At 46.3% G+C, this 22,067-nt stretch overlaps 1 long non-coding RNA gene across 1 annotated transcript in view; it reads left to right on the top strand.

Moving 5' to 3' along the window:
- LOC310744513 overlaps positions 1 to 21,664 on the top strand; it is a 294,405-nt gene extending 272,741 nt beyond the window's left edge. The window contains exon 3 of the long non-coding RNA XR_014539589.1: positions 21,585 to 21,664. This is a non-coding gene — a long non-coding RNA (uncharacterized lncRNA). The remainder of the gene's footprint in view (positions 1 to 21,584) is intronic.
- Positions 21,665 to 22,067: the final 403 nt, after the last annotated feature.

Here is a 22,067-nt window from a genome sequence, read left to right as displayed (position 1 = left end):
GGCAGCTGGGGAATTCACTCAATTTTTCTCAATAGCTGCAGTCTATAAAAAGAGGAGATTTTTGCAAATTGTTTCTCACCTTGTCTTTTTAGTATTTAATAGCTCTCAATTCTGCAGTCCCGTGAACCATGCATGTGCCTTGTTTTCCATCACAACAGTCTACACACACACACACACACACACACACACACACACAGAGAGAGAGAGGTTCCAAAGGAATTAAAAAGGGAGAGTGGTATCAGAGGGGTTAAACGGCCCTTTTCAGAGGATGCTGGAAGAAGATTCATTAATGTGGCAACAGGCCTCTTCTCCAGCAATTGTTATGTTAACATTCTCCCTCTCCCCCTTACCCCCAAACTCCCGTTCTTTTAGCCAGATTTAGAAATGGACAGGCAGAAAGTGATTTCAGCTTCTTGATGAAAAAGCAGGCTCTGAAATGAATTTGCCACAGTGTCATATCATCCACAAGCTACCCGGACTCTCCTTATTCCATCTGTAGATTAAAGGAGTCATTCCCAAACTGTGGGCCGATGCGTCTTTGTGTCCTGAGAGAAAGAGGTTTGAGCACCGGGAGAAATAAATTATTTCCGTCATTAAAGGATCCTGTGCTGCTCAGGGCACACAGTTCTGGAAGAGAGGGCTCTCGCCGCATCTCTGCAGGATCTGACCCCACCTCCTCCCAATCAGCCTGAACATGCTCAGTGGCCATGGGGAGGGATGGAAGACTGAACAGGAGCACTCCACAGGAGAGCATTGTGCTGTGGGCCCCACTCACGGTGTCCCAAGAGACAATGGAGTGTGCCTCTGGTGGTGAAGTCAAACCAAACACGACTTCTCTGGGGCGCAAGCCTGGGCAGCGTGTATGGAGGTCCTGGGCTGCCCAGACAACAAGACTGGTGGAAACAGAGCAAGACATTTGGCACCGGCTTAGCTGCAGGAGTTGCCAGAAGGAGGTATACAAGGCGCCATCTAACCACCTTATTGACTCCGATCCAGATTGGTGTAGGGTTTGCTCCTCAGCCTTTTCTTCTCCTGAAGATCCCATAAGGCAAGGTTTAGGATCAGAGTTCTCCTTCTCCTGGATGGGTTACCTTCTCAGGTTGACAAGCCCCATCTGCTCTTCACTTCCCTCTACAGCACGAGAAGAAACCACCTTCTTGACTGTTGGAGCCACTACAGTGGTATGTCAGGTTACATACGCTTCAGGTTATAGATGCTTCAGGTTACAGACTCCGCTAACCCAGAAATAGTAAAACTTTGCTTCAGGATGAGAACAGAAATCATGCTCCGGCGGCGCAGCAGCAGCAGGAGGCCCCATGAGCTAAAGTGGTGCTTCAGGTTAAGAACAGTTTCAGGTTAAGAACGGACCTCCGGAACGAATTAAGTACTTAACTGGAGGTACTACTGTATTGGTTTTATTGGCACAATCCACTGGGGCCATGGGAAGTCCCCAACTCACTGAGGGTTTGACACCCATTGGCTACGTTCACTTTGTTTAGCTGGCCAGTCAGAGCCATTCCCAGGGTGTGGCTGTGGTCACATGCTGACAGCTTCTAGAGCAGGAGTCAACAAACTTTTTCAGCAGGGGGCCGGTCCACTGTCCCTCGGACCTTGTGGGGGGCTGGACTATGTTTTTTGGGGGTAGGGAAATATGAATGAATTCCTATGCCCAACATATAACTCAGAGATGCATTTTAAATAGAAGGACACATTCCACTCATGTAAAAACACGCTGATTCCCGGACTGACCGCAGGCTGGATTGAGAAGGCGATTGGGCCAGATCCAGCCCCTGGGCCTTAGTTTGCCTACCCATGTTCTAGAGCAGCCTTTCTCAACCTGTGGGTCGCCAGATGTTGTTGAACTACAACTCCCATCACCCCTAGCTAGCAAGGCCAGAGCTCAGGGATGGTGGGAGTTGTAGTCCAACAACATCTGGGGACCCACAGGTTGAGAACTGCTGTTCTAGAGCCACAGATGAGAGCTGAGTGCAGGGTAGGGACCAAAGGTGAACAAACTACCCCAGATTCACAACTTATCCCCCCACTAGAGGCACTACCCCTCCCCTAACACCCCAATTGTTAACTTCAGTAAAAATGTAAAGGTAAAGGGACCCCTGACCATTAGCTCCAGTCGTGGCCGACTCTGGGGTTGTGGCGCACATCTCACTTTATTGGCCGAGGGAGCCGGCGTACAGCTTCCAGGTCATGTGGCCAGCATGACTAAGCCGCCTCTGGCGAACCAGAGCAGCGCATGGAAACACTGTTTACCTTCTCGCCAGAGCAGTACCTATTCAGCTACTTGCACTTTGATGTGCTTTCGAACTGCTAGGTTGGCAGGAGCAGGGACCGAGCAATGGGAGCTCACCCTGTCGCGGGGATTTGAACCACCGACCTTCTGATTGGCAAGTCCTAGGCTCTGTGGTTTAACCTACAGCGCCACTCGCGTCTGTCTAAAGGCAAAAACGTGAGCCAGCACTGAAGGGAATGCTATTCTAGGAAGCAGAGCCCAGGCTCTTCCTTTTTCAGCGAAAGATATCACTCACTTCCTTTAAGAAGGGACCAAATGGCTTTGCATTTCCAAAGGCGATGCTTCACCCTGTAAAAAGAAAGCATCGATGCAGTAAAAGTTCCTCTTCTGGCTTTTGGGCTGAAGAGAACAGGAGTGCAAACTCCCATTAACCTTAATGGAAGAAGCCGAGGGAATAGAGACTGCCAAAAAAGATTGTTGATGGCTTTTGTTGTTGTTTCGGAGCAGGGTGGGAATGGTTTGTACTGCAGGAAAAGTATCTAGAAGATGGTTTATGTGGCCAGAGCTTTAAACCTTTATTACATGCACTCAGAAGAAGAGCCTAGGATGGCAAAGGCAAGTAGATATTGGGGAAATGTGTGTGTGTGTGTGTGTGTGCGGTGCTTAAAAATAAACCCCCCAAAGTCTAAATTCAGCAGCCTCGTAATCCAGATTTTGTAACCAAGGAGAGCTGTATTCACTGAGCTATATATGTCATGCAAAGTAAGAAGCTGCACGTTTTTTTCTTGTTTTGCAGCGTGGTGTAGTGGTTAAGAGTGGTGGACTCGTAATCTGGTGAACCGGGTTCGATTCCCTGCTCCTCCACATGCAGCTGCTGGGTGACCTTGGGCTAGGCACACTTCTCTGAAGTCTCTCAGTCCCACTTACCTCACAGAGTGTTTGTTTTGGGGGAGGAAGGGAAAGGAGAATGTTAGCCGCTTTGAGACTCCTTCGGCTAGTGATAAAGCGGGATATCAAATCCAAACTTCTCTTCTTCTTGTTCATAGACTGGGCAGGCTATGAAGAAGATGTAATCAGGCAATGCTTTTCTTCTGTCCTGTATTTGTCACATGCAGTACTGTTTCCATTCTCCTGCAGTCTGCCTTCCATAGGTTTCTCTGTTTGTATTTAGTTTCCTTGCATAAACTATCAGCATTACTCCTGTCTCTGTGCTGACCTGCAGCCGAACCACCCCTGACGTTGAGATAAGCAGCAGCAGCAGCAGCAGCAGCAGCAGCAGCAAATTCCCCTCCTATTTCCTGGGCTGTTTTTCATTCCAGACATGGGAATTTCTGCTCCTGTTTCTGTTGGAATTCTCCAACTTCTCTAGCTGGCTCCAGGTTTGAGCCAGCCCCTGGCATGCTATTCTCTGGCATCCTACCTTCCTATCTGGGTGTCCTCTGGAGACTCATCAGGGTTACCTGGAAGCAGGTGGAAATCAGGAGTCAGCAGCTGTGCTCAGGTGATGCCCTGTGCGAGGCTAACGGTTGATGTCATCCCCACAGCTTTTTTGGCACTGGCTTTGATCGGGCTTTGGAAAGGAGGTGCAAGAAGAAGAGGAGTTTGGATTTGATATCCCGCTTTATCACTACCCGAAGGAGTCTCAAAGCGGCTAACATTCTCCTTTCCCTTCCTCCCCCACAACAAACACTCTGTGAGGTGAGTGAGGCTGAGAGACTTCAGAGAAGTGTGACTAGCGCAAGGGCACCCAGCAGCTGCATGTAGAGGAGCGGGGAAGCGAACCTGGTTCACCAGATTACGAGTCCACCACTCTTAACCACTACACCACGCTGGCACAGCAAGGCTGTGGCAGCATCATAGAGCCCTACCCTCTACTTCCCAAAGCCCAGTAGGCACTTGCTTTGGGACGGAGGGCTAGAAGCTTGTTCTTTGGTGGGAGCAGGTGGGAAACAGAGCAAAACTCAGATTCTCAGGGCACTGGATTCCTCACGCATTTGGTGCTTTTCCTATATGCCAGCAGAAATGTGGCATCCACAGTGTCCTGGCGGATGGTAACTCCACAGAAGAGTGTTTTGATATGGAATGATTTAAATATCATAATGAATGGTGCTGGGGGGCAACAGTGGTGATACAGAGTACAGCTTCCGTTTCCAGAACAGTACGTTTCCAAGCACAATTCAAAGTGTTGGTGCTGAGCTTTAAAGTCCTAAACGGCCTTAGCCCAGTATACCTGAAGGAGCGTCTCCACCCCCATCGTTCTGCCCGAACACTGAGGTCCAGCTCTGAGGGCTTTCTGGTGCTTCCCTCACTGCGAGAAGCCAAGTTACAGGGAACCAGGCAGAGGGCCTTCTTGGTAGTGGCGCCCGCCCTGTGGAACGCTCTCCCATCAGATGTCAAAGAGATAAACAACTACCTGACATTTAGAAGACATCTGAAGGCAGCCCTGTTTAGGGAAGTTTTTAATGTGTGGCATTTTAATGTATTTTTAATCTTTGATGGAAGCCGCCCAGAGTGACTGGGGAAACCAAGCCAGATGGGCGGGGTACAAATATTATTATTGTTGTTGTTGTTGTTGTTGTTGTTGTTTTGTTGTTGTTGTTGTTGTTGTTGTTGTTGTTGTTATTATTATTATTATTATTATTATTATTATTATTATTACAGCCCGTCACACATTTCCAACATTTTCTTGATGCCAGAGAGGACCATATGCTTTTAAGAAACAAGAAAGCATTTAACCAAAGTTGTATTTCTCAGGTCAGGCTCTTTGCGTGATTTCTTTTTGCAACCGGGCCATTGTGTTGTAGAATATGCACAGTTCTCCCCTATTAGTGATTTTGATTCTCTCTTTACAGAGGGATTGGCTGCTGTTTCACTTCCCTTCAGTCCTCAGAACAGCCATAAGGAAAAGAGTTTACAAGAACAGAGGGATTCCTCACCACCGCCATATTTTCTGAGATCATACTCCATGAAGAGATGTGTATTTTTTTTTTAATTAATCACTGCTTAACATGCTGGCTTATTTTAATAATGCCTCTGTGAACACTCCACAGTCTTAGACACCCATCACTATGATATGAATTGTCTCACCTTCCTGAAGGTTGAACAATGTTACTCAGGGCTGAGGATATATTTGCAGCGTTTGCATCCAGCATTTAACAGCACTATCAATGTGTGGAGTTCTTTACAAAGTACGAGAGTGTTGGCCCTCACTTCAAGGAGCTTACAGTCAAAATTTAATGACTCAGGACCGAAAAACCTCAAGGAGCGCCACTTATTGGCAAAACCTATTTGGTGTTTCGCAACTTTCTGACTAGTTGCAGGACCTTAGCCAGACCTAGCAGAGTACACGCAGAATCCACGGAAGCAATTGGTGACTTGGCTGCAGACAGGATAGATGAAGCAGGAACCAGACGAAGCAGGAACCAGGAACTTGTAGTTAGGTGTTTATTATATACAGTGGACTATTTATAGGAACAGAACACAGGTCTTTAGCTAGCTCTCTCTGACATGACTCACAACTCCTATACTCACTGACACACTGAACCACTGAACTTTGAACTAACACATTCCAGTTAGTAGGCCATTAATTATCACTCCCTTGAGAGAGCTTGACCAATCAGGGAGTTGTCTCCATGTCTCTGTTATCACCAGGCAGACTTACTCCTTCAGATTGCCTTCTGGCTGTCTGCCAAACCTTAATTGACTCTGTGTGAGTAGCTGCATGTACAGTTTCCCGGCACCACTCCCTATATGAACTGACCCGAACTCTGCGATCATCCTGTGGGTCCTTCTTTGTGTGCCTCCTTCACAAGAGGTCCAGAGGGCAGCAACGTGAGGGCAGGTCTTTTCTGTGGTGGCTCCCGACTTGTGGAATGCTCTCCTCAGAGAGGTTCGCCTGGAAGCTTCATAACATATCTTTAGGTGTCAGGCGAAAACGTTTCTCTATAACCAGGTCTTTGTCTAATTAAACAATCTATGGCCTTTTAAGGGACGCGGGTGGTGCTGTGGGTTAAACCAGAGAGCCTAGGACTTTATTTACAACCTAACACACACATTTTAGCAAATAAGCTTTCCCTAATGTAAGGCACTTTTGTACGCCATTTTCAGTAATATATGCCTTGCATTTTTGTGCACATTCCTTAGCTGGAGAACCATGCTGCAAAATTCAAAGCAGGTGGCTGTGTTGTCAGTTTGCGTGCTGTTTTTGAAAGTGCAAATTAGGGAGGTTTCTTCCATGCCTGTACTTGAATATAAAGGTAAAGGTAACGGGACCCCTGACCATTAGGTCCAGTCGTGGCCAACTCCGGGGTTGCGGCGCTCATCTCGCTTTACTGGCTGAGGGAGCCGGCGTACAGCTTCTGGGTCATGTGGCCAGCATGACTAAGCCGCTTCTGGAGAACCAGAGCAGCGCACGGAAACACCGTTTACCTTCCCGCCAGAGCGGTACCTATTTATCTAATTGCACTTTGACGTGCTTTCGAACTGCTAGGTTGGCAGGAACAGGGACCGAGCAACGGGAGGTCACCCCGTCATGGGGATTCGAACCGCCGACCTTCTTACTGGCAAGCCCAAGAGGCTCAGTGGTTTAACCCACAGTGCCACCCGCGTCCCTCTGTACTTGAATATACCTAAGAGCAAATCTGAGCAGAGCCTGAGCCCTACAAGTGAGTGCAGTCACCAAGCTTTCCGGCTCACCTTGATCGTAGCAGATGGGGGAAGGATAGTAATGTGCTCCAGCTGCTGTTAAAACCTCTCCGCCGCCACCCCCTCAAACACTTGAGCACCCAGCTGCCTAAGAGAATTTAGCGCAGCCGTTTAACACCACAAACTTCCTAGATGTGGAGTGGCTTGCTAAATTGCAACCCTTTCCACTTGTGGCGGATGAATCAGAAGACCTCTTCGCCATTAAGTAGGGGGCGGCCTCAAACGGCAAGCACAGGCAGACATGCTCAATCATGAGCAACATGTTTGTTTACAGGGTCTCTAAAAGGCGGCAGTGGGGATAGCCTAGTGGGAAGGGGCGAAAAGGAGGATTGCTAAGGCTGCTTCTCTTGCTACATTTTGCAGATACTCGATGCCCGTTGATGAGATACAGGCTCCCTCCAGGAGTCAAACAGCCTCTTTATTGTGCATTCAGGATTACTTGTGTTTGTGAGGATTATCGGGGCTGTTATACGTGATGCTGCTTTCAGCATCTTTTGTGGCTACAAACATTTTGGGGGCAGGCGAGCTGCTTAATGCCCAATCATTGCATGCACCGTTTTCCCCCCTGCAGACGTCCTGTAGCTTTTTACACCCCAGATACCCGAGGGGTATGTGTGTCATGCCTTTGTTGCACCCTAGTGCAAAAGGGACGCGGGTGGTGCTGTGGGTTAAACAAGTAGAGCCTAGGACTTGCCGATCAGAAGGTCGGCGGTTCGAATCCCCACGACGGGATGAGCTCCTGTTGCTCGGTCCCTGCTCCTGCCAACCTAGCAGTTTGAAAGCATGTCAAAGTGCAAGTAGATAAATAGGTACTGCTCCAGTGGGAAAGTAAACGGCATTTCCGTGCGCTGCTCTGGTTTGCCAGAAGTGGCTTAGTCATGCTGGCCACATGAACCGGAAGCTGTACGCCGGCTCCCTCAGCCAATAAAGTGAGATGAGCACCGCAACCCCAGAGTTGGCCACGACTGGACCTAATGGTCAGGGGTCCCCTTACTAGTGCAAAAGTGCCAATAATAAGGACACATTTTGATTATATTTAATGACCACTGTTTTAACAGTGCTTTATGTTTTTGCATTGTAACACCACCCCAGTGTTTTGTGATATGAGATAGTAGGCAAGATAAACATATTTAAACAAATGAAATGAAAGTTGCCCCGGCTTCAGATTCTCAGCCCAGAAAGACTTGCTTGTTTGACCCTGTGTACATGTCCTTCTCTGTGCTTGGGAGCAGCCCAGCTCATTTCCACACAACTCTGCTCATTCCCTCCTTTCCTCAAAGTAGTTTTCAAGTTGCATTAAATAAACAACAGATATAAAGTCCAATTAATTAATGGACACTCCATGCTGCTTAATTTTAAGGCTCCCAATTTGCCGGTATATCTTGTAAGCACAACAAGCCTTGGAGTTCCAGGCTGAAGAGGGGCAATTTACTCTTAAGTATTTCCTTAATTAGAAGTTAAAATAAATATGGGGGATTTTTATTTGCCGTGCTGTCTGTAATAGCTCTGTGGATGGCTCTGCAATTTACTCACCTCCAACACAGCATGGTCTGGTTCCTACACCTTGGAGTGATGGGCTTCTGCACATTTCCCCCCATGATCTCAGCGAGGGGGATTTGAAGCCAGTGAGACCTCTAAGGTCATGAATTTTAGGGAAAGGGGATCTGGGAGACACCAGCTGGGGAACTCCAAGGAAAGAAGGTTCAGAGTCTAGGGATTAGTGGTGGGACAACAATGAGTGGCCAGAGGGAGAAGCCTGGGAAGAGGAGGTGTCAGAAGCTGAAGAGGCAACAGGGTTAAGTGAGCAGGGAGACTCTGTGGCAGAGAGAAGTCCAGAATCAGAGGGGAGGCAGGAGAGGAGGGAGGCCAAGAGGCAGAGATGAGTCTGGCTGGTGAAGAGGGGTGGGGGGTCTCCCCTCCTGCTGCAACAAGCTCCCCTCCCTCCTAGTGGGGTAGGAGAGCTGTAAATAATGCCAATATACTCCACATCTGGCAACCAATGCACATTGGCTTTGGATGGTACATGGGTAGACAAGTCTAAAAAGCCTGGGACACAAATTTTCACGGCCCTCTAGTGGCTATGGTAGCTCATTTACCAGGCGTAATGTATTTAGTGTTAACTCTGGAAGGGACGCGAGTGGCGCTGTGGGTTAAACCACAGAGCCTAGGACTTGCCGATCAGAAGGTTGGCAGTTTGAATACCTGCGACGGGGTGAGCTCCCATTGCTCGGTCCCTGCTCCTGCCAACCTAGCAGTTTGAAAGCACATCAAAGTGCAAGTAGATAAACCTTCCGGCGGGAAGGTAAACGGTGTTTCCGTGTGCTGCTTTGGTTTGCCAGAAGCGGCTTAGTCATGCTGGCCACATGACCCGGAAGCTGTACGCCGGCTCCCTCGGCCAATAAAGTGAGATGAGCACCACAGCCCCAGAGTCGTCCACGACTGGACCTAATGGTCAAGGGTCCCTTTACCTTTACCTGGAAGTGTAGACTCAGTTCTGACCAAATGAAGCCTCCTGATGTACATTGTGCTCTACAACTAATAATTATTAAACTGTGATCAATGAAAATAACACGATGCAGTCACAAGCTGGAAGTGTGCATGGCCAAAAGTGAGTGTAGCCAGTCCTCTCTTGCATGAGAATGCACACTGCCCCCTTCCTGTGTCCCTCTGTCATGGATGCTTCAAGTTGAGATTCCTGCATTGAAGGGGGTTGGACTAGATGACCCTTGGGATCCCTTCCAAATCTTTGATTCTATGATTACTCAGAGGACTCATGCAAGTCCATGGAGGAGTGGGATTATCACTCATTAACTGATGGCCAGGGAGGGAACAATTTGCATCCCCATTAGGACAGGATAGTAGGTTTGAACTTCCCTGACAGGTGCTGGTTCCTCTTTTTTGACCTCCATGTTGTCTTTGTGTGTGTGTGTGTGTGTGCGCGCGCAGGTGTTTTATCTAGGTTTTTTTTTTAAAAAAAAACCCACAACAGTGCTGTGCTGATTTTATTATTTTTCTTATCCATACTTTGACAGATCTTTTTATATTGTTTTAATTCTACTAGAGTTTAATGATTATCTTTTATAAGTATCTTTTTTGTATTTTATCTGTGTTTCAGTTTGTGCCTTGAGACTCAGTCTGGGGAAAAGGCGGAATAATAATAATAATAATAATAATAATAATAATAATAATAGGGTTTTTTTGTGGAGTGGAGGAAGTTGGAGCATTGTCAGTTTTTCTTCTGGGAAATGGGTCTTTTCTAGGACTCAGTTTGTTAGGCTTCGAAAAAGTTTGTTTTCTTTTTTAAATAAATTTTTATTAAAGTTTTACAAAAGAAAAAAGTAAAAATTTACAGAATAAAAAAAGACACCACAAATAAAAATAGACAATATAAAAAAGAAAACACAAAAAATACACAAAAAAAAGCTAATTAAGAAAAAAAGAAGATAAAAAGATAAAACAAGTCCATTTTTCTCAATAACCTCAAATTCATATGCTTGTATCCTTGACCTCCTCACACCTCCCCCCTTTTGTGTTCCCATTTACATACTTGGTTCAGCAAATTCTTACCCTTTTTCAAATATCTTAACTTTGTGTCATAACATATTATACCTCAATATTTTCAACCATTTATCAATACATTTTTTTACATAGTCTTATTAACTTTTGTCGCTAGTTACCACTTATTACCAATCCAGGCATCATTTTAACATTCATTAATTTTACAATATTTCCGAAGATAGTCTTTAAATTTCTTCCAGTCTTCTTCCACCAACTCTTCTCCCAGGTCTCGGATTCTGCCAGTCATTTCCGCCAATTCCATATAGTCTATCAGCTTCATCTGCCACTCTTCCAGGGTGGGTAGCTCTTGTGTCTTCCAATTCTTTGCGATGAGAATTCTTGCTGCTGTTGTTGCATACATAAAGAAAGTTCTGTCCTTCTTTGGCACCAATTGGCCGGCCATGCCCAAGAGAAAGGCCTCTGGCTTCTTAAGGAATGTATATTTAAATACTTTTTTCATTTCGTTATAGATCATCTCCCAGAAAGCCTTAATCTTTGGGCACGTCCACCAAAGGTGAAAGAATGTACCTTCATTTTCTTTACACTTCCAACATTTATTATCGGGCAAATAATAGATTTTTGCAAGCTTGACTGGTGTCATGTACCACCTGTATATCATTTTCATAATATTCTCTCTTAGGGCATTACATGCCGTAAATTTCATACCTGTGGTCCACAACTGTTCCCAGTCAGCAAACATTATGTTATGACCGAGATCTTGTGCCCATTTAATCATAGCAGATTTAACTGTTTCATCCTGAGTGTTCCATTTTAGCAACAAGTTATACATTCTTGAAAGTGTTTTAGTTTTGGGTTCTAACAATTCAGTTTCCAATTTTGATTTTTCCACCTGGAAACCTATTTTTTTATCCGAATTATAGGCCTCTCTTATTTGAAAATAATGAAGCCAATCTCGCACCTTGTCTTTTAATTTCTCAAAACTCTGCAATTTCAATTTTAGGCTTCGAAAAAGTTTGGAGACCCCTGCTCTGAAGGTACTCCTAAGAGCATCCTTAAGGATCCAGTGGCGAAGAAGAGGTTACTCAGTTCCATACGCCTTTTCTAACACCGCAACTTCTCTCTGGGTCCTGCAAAACAAAAACTTATTAAGCAGCTGCCTGTCACCTCTCCTTAATAAATAAGAATCTCTTTTGGTCTTTGTGTCTCCTTCACCTCTGGGGTTGGCCTCCTGTAAACACACTGCCAATTAAACCTCGTGTCTAGCAAGGCCAAAACTAATGAAAAGCAATAGAGAATTCACTGCCTTTTAATGAGGAAAGCATTGCTTTTTACTGGGAACAATTTATTGGGCCAATTCCTCCCGTCCATCACCTTGGGGAACTGTGGCCTTTTCTTCCCTCCCGGTAGCTACTTTGTCAAGCGCCGTGCAAAATTGCACGCCGAACATGGGAAGGTGAAGTCTCTGACTCAATTTATGGTGTGACATCTCTGATCTTGCTCCCTGGATCGGTAAGCGATCCTGGCAATGATATGCATAGAAATTAATTAATGTGCCTGCCGGCTATCCAGCAAGCCCCCATCGCTGATAATAGATCAGCTTACAGGAGTTTGTTAAAGGGGCGGCAGTGTCTGTTTCTGTTTGCAAACGCAGAGACGGTGTCAGCTAAGGGCAAACCTCCGGGATGATTGCCATCCGTTTAGCCATACAAAGGAAGAGGGATGGCAGAGAAGGATTCAGCATCTGCGGCGGGGAGGGGTGAGTTCATGGTTAAGAGGGAGAGAGGGAAAGAGAGAGAAGAGTCCTTAACTGGTGGAAAGCTTACTGAAATGTCCCTTTTCAGATTGGTGCGGTCAATTTGCATGCACACTGACTTCAAGGGTAACTTAAGTTTGTATCAGGCTTTTCAAGAAATGACGGTCTCTTCGCTGAATTGATTTCCATTTTTAGACACGGGATGAATACACGAACATTGCCAATGTCTGTTTCTGCCACAATTCTCTGACATGAAATAATGATAAACTATGTTTTAGCATAAAAGGGACGCGGGTGGCACTGTGGGTTAAACCAGTTCGATTCCCCACGACAGGGTGAGCTCCCGTTGCTCGGTCCCTGCTCCTGCCCACCTAGTAGTTCGAAAGCACGTCAAAGTGCAAGTAGATAAATAGGTACCACTCCGGTAGGAAGGTAAACGGCATTTCCGTGCACTGCTCTGGTTCGCCAGAAGCAGCTTAGTCATGCTGGCCACATGACCCAGAAGCTGTACGCCGGCTCCCTCGGCCAATAAAGCGATATGAGCACCGCAACCCCAGAGTCAGTCAAGACTGGACCTAATGGTCAGGGGTCCCTTTACCTTTACCTTTATGTTTTAGAATAGAATAAATTCAGCCCTGAGTGCTCACTGGAAGGACAGATCCTGAAGCTGAGGCTCCAATATTTTGGCCACCTCATGAGAAGAGAAGACTCCCTGGAAAAGACCCTGAAGTTGGGATAGACTGAGGGCCCAGGGAGAAGGGGGCGACAGAGGACGAGATGGTTGGACAGTGTTCTCGAAGCTACCAGCATGAGTTTGACCAAACTGCGGGAGGCAGTGGAAGACAGGAGTGCCTGGCGTGCTCTGGTCCATGGGGTCACGAAGAGTCGGACACGACTAAATGACTAAACAACAACAAATGTTTTAGCACTATGGGAATGTTCCTTCAACACACAAGCTCCTCCCCTGCTACCTGCTTATATAGTCACAAGACTGGAAACTTTTGCTTCCACTCCTCACTAACTGCAGTTACTCATTGTGCATGAACCCAGGGGAACTGTGGTTAGCCTTACATAACTTTTAAGGAAACAAGCAAGCTTCAAACCACGGTTTACGATCCAGGCTTGTTTCCTGAAGCCATAGTTAAGAATAACCATGGTTCTGGGTTTAGACATAACGAATAACCGTGGTTACTCTGAAACAGAATTGACAGCTTCCAAATCTCTTTCCTAAGGCTATGATGGAGAAGAAGGGAGAGGGGCTGGGTGCAGAAGTCCAAAGCTCTGGTACAGAACACTACATCTGAATCTGATCAATATGTGGCTTTGCTGTAGGATTTGGGTATCTACTTATTTATTTTCCACGCTGATGCCTCACCCTGCACCCTGCATTTCCAGTGGAGCAATGCATAACTACAGATAAAACAGCAGGTATCACGGTATCATAAAAAACATCACAGCAGTTAAAAGGTTCAAAAATCAGGGTAAACTAAAAAGCTCTTTGTTGAAGGAACATAAACAACTATCTGACTTTTAGAAGACATCTGAAGGCAGCCCTGTTTAGGGAAACTTTTGATGTTTCATTGTGTTTTTAATATTCTGTTTGGAGCCATCCAGAGTGGCTCGGGAAACCCAGCCAGATGGGTGGGGTATCAATAACATATTATTATTATTATTATTATTATTATTATTAAAGCTGTGTGAGAGGCTGGACTTTCTGGGGATGACATTTCAAAGGCAGTGTGGGCAACATTCCCCAACCCCCCTTTAGATGTTAGCGGAATGTTTCAATTTATTAACTAATCATTCATTTCAACAGTTTTATATACTGCTTAACTACAGTAGTCTCTAAGTGGTGTGCAATAAGCTGAACAAATACAACCGAAAGAGAAAAAGCCATTAAAAACTATAAAATCAGGAAGCTCACTTAACATGCCTGCTGAAATGAAAAGGTCTTTACCAGGTGCTGAAAGTTGAATGGGGATAGGGACCTGTCTAATCTCAGCCACGAGGGACTCATAATTTTGAATGCATAGCTCCTGGCTGATATCATAGAATTGTAGAATTGTAGAGCTGCAAGGGACCATCTCGTCCGACCCCCTGCAATGCAGGAATCTCAACTAAATCATACATGACAGAGATAGCCACCCAGCCTCTGCTTAACAACCTCCAAGGAAAGAGAGTCCAACGCCTCTTGTTGGGGTCTGTTCCACTGTTGAACAACTCTTACTGTCAGAAGTTTTTTCCTGATGTTGATTTGGAATCTCTTTTCATGTAACTTGCATCCATTGGTCATCTTTAACCTTGATTCTGTCTTCAGCGTCATTGGCTACCCCTCCCAGTTTGGTCTCATTCCTGCAAATTTGATGAGCATCCCCTCAATTCCTTCGTCCAAGTTGTTTATAAAGATGTTGAACAACAGTGGGCCCAGGACAGAACCATGCAGCACCAGTGTGGGGGCCAGTGTGGTATGGTGGTTAAGAGCAGTAGACTCGTAATCTGGTGAACTGGGTTCGCTTCCCCGCTCCTCCACATGCAGCTGCTGGGTGACCTTGGGCTAGTCACACTTCTCTGAAGTCTCTCAGCCCCACTCACCTCACAGAGTGTTTGTTGTGGGGGAGGAAGGGAAAGAAGATTGATAGCCGCTTTGAGACTCCTTCGGGTAGTGATAAAGCGGGATATCAAATCCAAACTCTTCTTCTTTTTCTTCACCCCACTTGTCACTTTTCCCCCAGGATGATGAGGAACTGTTAGTGGGAACTCTTTGGTTTTGGTCAGTCAACCACCTAACAGCTACCTCGTTCAACCCACATTTACCAGCTTCTTCACAAGAATATCATGGGGACTTTGCTGAAAGCCTTACTGAAATCAAGAAGCACTACATCAACAGCATTCCCCTGATCCACCAAACTTGTAACTCTAACAAAAAAAAAAGAAAAAGAAATGAGATTCATCTGGCATGACTTGTTTTTGATAAACCCATCTTGGTACAGTGGTACTTTGAGTTACAAATGCCTCAGGTTACAAACTCCGCTTACCTGGAAGAGTTACCTTGAGTTGAGAACTTTGCCCCAGGATGAGAATGGAAATTGTGTGCTGGTGGCACAGTGGCAGCAAGAGGCCCCATTAGTGAAAGCATACCTCTAGTTAAGAACAGTTTCAGGTTAAGAACAGACCTCGGGAACGAATTCAGTTTGTAACTAGAGGTACCACTGTAATCGAAGGAAGTGTGCATCTGAGCTATGGGGGGAACTAGCAACAGACACACACATACACCCTAAAGTCCTCAGTGAGTGGACAGGAATATAAGGAATCAGGCAGTCCCTAAGATATCCTGGACCCAAGTTGCTAAGGGTGTTGTAAAGTAATACAAGAACTTTGAACCTGGCCTGGTAGCACATGGGCAGCCAGTGTGAGCTTCTAAGCAGCCGTGTTAAATGCTGGCAATAGTCTGTCCCCATCAACAGCATAGCTGCACAATTTTGCACCAGCTGGATCTCCCAGAGCAGGTCAAAGGGTATGTATTTAAATTTGCAACACATTTCCCCTCACATGGTGGTCAAAGCAGCTTACCATGAGGCTACAACCCTGCAAAATAGCATAAAACATTATAAAGCAATTCCTTTTAAAGCCACCGAAAGTGTACAAAGGCAGGAGCAATTCACATCTCACTTCCATTACCAGCTCGCAAGAAAATGAGCTCCCAGGAGCAAGGAAAGCCTGGTGGAACTGAACTGAGATCAGACATGTTTCGTTCTGCCTTCCATCAATGGAATCTCTCGTCAGCATCACAGTTAGGCAGGTGCAGGCAGTTCCCCTGCACAGGGCGCCAAGCTGTCCAGGGACAGCAATAATATCAATAATTTTCCTGTCCCTGTTTTCCAGGGACAGTATTTTTTCCTGTCCCTATTTTCCAGGGACAGTAATAATAGCAATTTTCTTTTTAAAAAAACCCTATATTTATACTGGTAACTACTCAAAGTTGGGACGTGGGTGGCGCTGTGGACTTGCCAATCAAAAGGTCGGTGGTTTGAATCCCCGCAGCGGGGTGAGCTCCCGTTGCTCAGTCCCAGCTCCTGCCAACCTAGCAGTTCGAAAGCACGTCAGAGTGCAAGTAGATGAGTAGGTACCACTCTGGCGGGAAGGTAAAAGGCATTTCCGTGTGCTGCTCTGGTTCGCCAGAAGCGGCTTAGTCATGCTGGCCACATGACCCAGAAGCTGTACACCAGCTCCCTCGGCCAGTAAAGCGAGATGAGCACCGCAACCCCAGAGTCGGCCATGATTGGACCTAATGGTCAGGGGTCCCTTTACCTTTAATTTTTACCCCACTAGGGGGCAGAGCAGCAATGGCGCCTGTCTATTTGGCTAGCCACTTCTTCTGGCCGGCTTGAGTCTCAATATTCTTTCCCCGCTTCCTACTATCTGGTTGCTCACTGTGAGAACAGGATGCTGGACCAGGTAGGCCATTGGCCTGATCCAGCAGGCTCCTCCTATGCTTTCTCATGCTCAAGCCAAGAAATGCATTGTAAAAATCTAAGTGTAACATCCAAAAGATCAACGTGTTCCAATCCACATATTAATCTAGGAGGTGCAGATCAGAGAGCAGCTCATTTCAGTACAGTGGTACCTCTGGATGCAAACAGGATCCGTTCCAGAGCCCCGTTCGCATCCAGAGCAGAACGCAACCCGCATCTGCACATGCACAGGTCGCGATTCACCACTTCTGCACATGCGCAAGATGCGTTCCATTACTTTCGGGTGGCCGCGGAGCGCAACCCGAAAACGCTCAACCTGAAGCAACTTCAACCAGAGGTATGACTGTATTCATAGAAGTGGCACCTCCCTCCCTCTTCCATTCCCCAAAATCCTTTGCATTGTGCTGGAGCGTCATGCAAAGCTTGCACCTGGTTCCTTGGCCAAAGGAACAAGCACAGCAACAAGCAAACAAACCCCCAAAACACCTTTGAGGGAACTTTCTACGAAGCCACTTCCGATATCAAGAGGAAGTGGTGTTGCGGGCTCACGCCCCCAACAGATCGTGCGGTGGCTGGCTCCAGCCCCGCACAACCAGGGGAATCCTCGGGCCACGTCAGACCCAGAGCCAGCCAATTGGCTGGCTCCGGGGGCAAGGCCTGGGTCATTTAAGGCAGGGCTGCCCCTGCTGGTGTTAACCCTTTCCGGTTTTCATGGTAACAGGATGAAGCCGGATAGTCTGATAGGACCAATGCCTAAGCCAATACCACTCTTACCTGTAACCAATAAAGTTGTGGCCAATTTTTGCCCATTAAGCTAAAATAATGGTGTCCTGCGTCTTTATTTATTCCAACTGGTGGAAGGCGGGATTGCTCTGTGGCCCTAGCCAGAATCTGCACCCAAAGGTCAGTATGCACCCAAAGGTCCCCAGGGATTCCCAACAAAAGGCCACGACCTCTGCTATTAAAAAAAAAGACCAAAGCAGAGCCCAGATACAGGCGAAACGTTTAGCACTGGCAACCATAATACTGGCAATGGAAGAAGGCCTCTCTTGCTCCGCCTTCCAGCCCCCCTTCTCCCTCCGCCCTTCCTTCCTCGTCAGAAATTAAACAACTTTTACACACCGCAAAGCCTTCAGTACCGTATGCTAACGATGTCCCTGACGCCCTCTTCATCTGATCAAGCTTAATTGCCTGTGTCAGGCTGCCAATTAACAAAAGGATCTCCTGCATTACCAACTTCCACAGCTACCTGCAAGGTTAATTGAATCATGTATACCCAAAGCAGAGGAAACTTTGCGATCCCCTTCCAAATCGAGGGCTTAGAAAGGGGAGCAATTAGAGAAAGGGAGGGTGGGGAGGGATGAAGGATTTTCACTTATTTTTAGGACAGTTTTTTTAAAAAAATTGTTTCTAACTGGAGTGGTAGACCACTGAGAAAAGATGGAGCAATTGCCAGGAAATGTCCATTTATGGATGGGGAGGAAATTCAGCTCTGCCTCCAGTCCCATATTGCATGCGTAATATTTGATGGAGATGAAGGAAGAGCGAGAAAGGGCAGCTTTGCTGAATCCCAGTTGCCCAATAAACGGTTGGTCCCAATATGCTTATCAGGCCATCTCTTCCCTTACGTTCCATCTTTATCACTTCAGTGGATGGAGCAGTGGGACTTGATGTGGGGAATTCAGCTATAAGGATCCCCTCCTTTCTTTTTTTTTAAAGCAGCTGCAAGTAAGGTGGCCAGCTATGTGTCACCCCCCAAAAAAGAGAAAATTCATTGCCAAAAGTGACCAGGCTAGTTTGCATAAAACTCACATATGTTAATGCACTTATTTATCTTAAAGTATTTCTAAGCTGTTTGATATTTAAAATCTCCGGTAAACCAAAACAGAAACAAGAAAACAGTATTCTTAAAAAAAAAACATAGAAGGGGATGAAATGGAGGCAGTGAGAGATTTTACTTTTTGGGGCTCCATGATCACTGCAGATGGTGACAGTAGTCATGAAATTAAAAGATGCCTGCTTCTTGGGAGAAAAGCAATGACAAACCTAGACAGCATCTTAAAAAGCAGAGACATCACCTTGCCAACAAAGGTCCGTATAGTTAAAGCTATGGTTTTCCCAGTAGTGATGTATGGAAGTGAGAGCTGGACCATAAAGAAGGCTGATCACCGAAGAATTGATGCTTTTGAATTATGGTGCTGGAGGAGACTCTTGAGAGTCCCATGGACTGCAAGAAGATCAAACCTATCCATTCTTAAGGAAATAACCCCTGAGGGCTCACTGGAAGGACAGATCGTGAAGCTGAGGCTCCAATACTTTGGCCACCTCATGAGAAGAGAAGACTCCCTGGAAAAGACCCTGATGTTGGGAAAGATGGAGGGCACAAGGAGAAGGGGACAACAGAGGACGAGATGGTTGGACAGTGTTCTCGAAGCTACCAGCATGAGTTTGACCAAACTGCAGGAGGCAGTGGAAGACAGGAGTGCCTGGCGTGCTCTGGCCCATGGGGTCACAAAGAGCCGGACATGACTAAACAACTAAACAACATCATCCCCTTAACGAGGCAAGATCTCAACTGGATTACAGCGTTGTCATATCTTTGCATCCTGTAATGTTAGCACGAGCCTGTTTTCGTTTCCGATGGTGTTAATATACAGATGTTGCCGTAATCCGTTGCTGTTTTGCTTTTCTTTTTTTAATTTACTTTCCATCTCCCCCATGTACATTTTGCAGCAAGGTACTTTATTCTGCAGCAGCTCATTTATTTTAAAAGTTATTGTCACACATGTCCCTGCTAGTACACTAATGTCATTTATGGCGTGCTTTTCAGCTTTTCCTTGGCAGCCTGGTGGGGATTGCATCTTCCATCCTATTGCCTCCCCCCCCTCCCATTTTTCATTTTAGAAGTAAGAGCCTGCTTTTTAGTGAGGGTGGGGGCGGGGAGATGCAACTCTGAGCTGTGGCTCATAACGGATGTTTTTAATGTAACCACCGACACGCACATGGCTTCATGTACCCTTTTCGTTTTGTTAAGTCAGGGATGGAAGGAATTTGGCCCATTTCATATTCAAACCTCTCTGATTTTCGCTTCTCAAAGAAACAGACGAACTGCAACCATCCTTCGAAATTCACACCTCTCCGAATTTAGCGATGTGGTTCTCTGACGAATCAAAACGTACAAAATTGCGTACGTTTAGGGAAAGTGTAGCACAGCGGTTCTCAACCTGTGGGTCCCCAGATCTTGTTGGACTACAACTCCCATCATCCCTGACCACTGGTCATGCTGGCTGGGAATGATGGGAGTTGTAGTCCAACAACATCTGGGGACCCACAGGTTGAGAAACACTGGTGTAGCAGATGTGTGCATCTTGTTCCAAACTCTTTAATCTGAGGAGCCAGGCACGGATACTGCCCCTCTACATGCAATGCACCCATTCTGCTGCGGAGCTGTAGGCATGTCACATGGACCAAAGCTGGGAGCAGCTAGCAGGAGAAGGCATGAAACCAAATTCCATGAAGTGAAGGCCACATCCTAACCAGTGACATGTGGTGAAATTTTTATAGGGAACAGTTAGGGTCAGAGGCACCAGCTCGCAAGGACGATTGGGAAGGGAGTGATGTCGTGTGTGTGAGCATCGTGCCTCCCTCCCAAAGCCGGGCAGAAGCTTCCTGGGCTTTGAGAAGATGCCTGGCCTCTGACAGGATGTTGGAGGCCTCTTGCCTCCTTCCCAGGTGGCAGGAGGTCTCTTGGACCCTGTCAGAACATCACGCCTCCCTCCCTAAGCCAAACAGAAACCTCCCGGGCTTTGGGAAAGAGGAGCCAGGCTTTAATACTTTAAAACTCTAATTTACTGAGAACATTTAGGGAACTAGCCTAGTCCCCCTAGTCCATTAGAAAAAACGCACTCTGTTACACCATTCTGGGACTTGTAGCTCCACAAGACAAATAGAGTTCTCCCAACAACTCCCAGAGAGAAAAACTAGGAAGATGGAGCCATTTTGCTGAACGAAGGAGCATGCTTTCAGGACTATGTCCTTTTTCCCTATTCCAACATACAGAGCAGAACATACATGGGAAAGCTTGGATATTTCCCCATAACCTGGTGGGGCAGCAGATGAGAATCTTGATGGCCGCATCTTTCCAAAATGTATTTGCGATTTGATGATGTGGGTTCTGGGCAGCCTGCTGTTCTCAATTGCCCGTTACGTATTAAGGACAGTTGAAGCCATGAGATTTTTTTGTTGTTAATGTGTTCCTTCTTTTTTTCTAAAAAGAAACCAGTGGATTTTTTTATTATGCATGAGCCACTCAGCGGCGATACTTCCTTTGTTTTACATTTTGCATTCATTAAAAACCAGTCATCTGCATATTTTGTGAGACCTTAGGGGTCTTTTCTCCCCTTGATACTGGCATGCAAGTCCCATTAGTATCAATGGGAATCGAGAACACACTGAGAAAGGAAAATATCATTTGGTGCCCTTTGGTGCCAAGCTGAGATTTTATATATCACGCAACACACACACACAGGCACACACACACACAGAGAGAGAGAGAGACCATAAACTGGGATTTTATGCATAACACTCACATTCCATTGGGGATCATCTTTGCTAAAAGCCACATATAATGCTAGGCAGCCTGAGATGGTGGAAGTGAAGGACCGGGAACCTGATGCTTTCTAGATGTTGCTGCACTCCAACTCCCAGTAGCCCCAGCCAGCAAAGACGATGGGAGTCTGTAGTCCAACAGTATTTGGAGTGCTGCAGGAGTGTCTCCACCCCCATCGTTCTACCTGGACACTGATGTCCAGCGCCGAGGCCCTTCTGGCGGTTCCCTCACTGCGAGAAGCCAAGTTACAGGGAACCAGGCAGAGGGCCTTCTCGGTAGTGGCACCCGCCCTGTGGAACGCCCTCCCACCAGATGTCAAAGAGAACAACAACTACCAGACTTTTAGAAGACATCTGAAGGCAGCCCTGTTTAGGGAAGTTTTTAATGTTTGATGCATTACGGTATCTTAATATTTTGTTGGAAGCTGCCCAGAGTGGCTGTGGAAGCCCAGCCAGATGGGCGGGGTATAAATAATAAATTATTATTATTATATTATTATTATTTTCAGCTGGGATGTATGTCATGAACCTCAGCTGGTTTAACCTGATAACAAGAACATATGAAACTGTCCTACCCTGGTTCCAGCTGTAGGTCCATCTCTCTTAGCATTGTCTACTTTGATAACTCTCCAGTGGAGCCAGCAGGGAGCCAGTGTGGTGTAGTGGTTAAGAGCAGTAGTCTTGTAATCTGGTGAACCAGGTTCGCTTCCCTGCTCCTCCACATGCAGCTGCTGGGTGACCTTGGGCTAGTCACACTTCTCTG

The sequence above is a fragment of the Podarcis filfolensis genome, assembly GCF_964270895.1.
Source record: "Podarcis filfolensis genome assembly, chromosome: 11".
Lineage (NCBI taxonomy): Eukaryota > Metazoa > Chordata > Lepidosauria > Squamata > Lacertidae > Podarcis > Podarcis filfolensis.
This window is presented reverse-complemented; position numbering and strand designations above follow the sequence as displayed.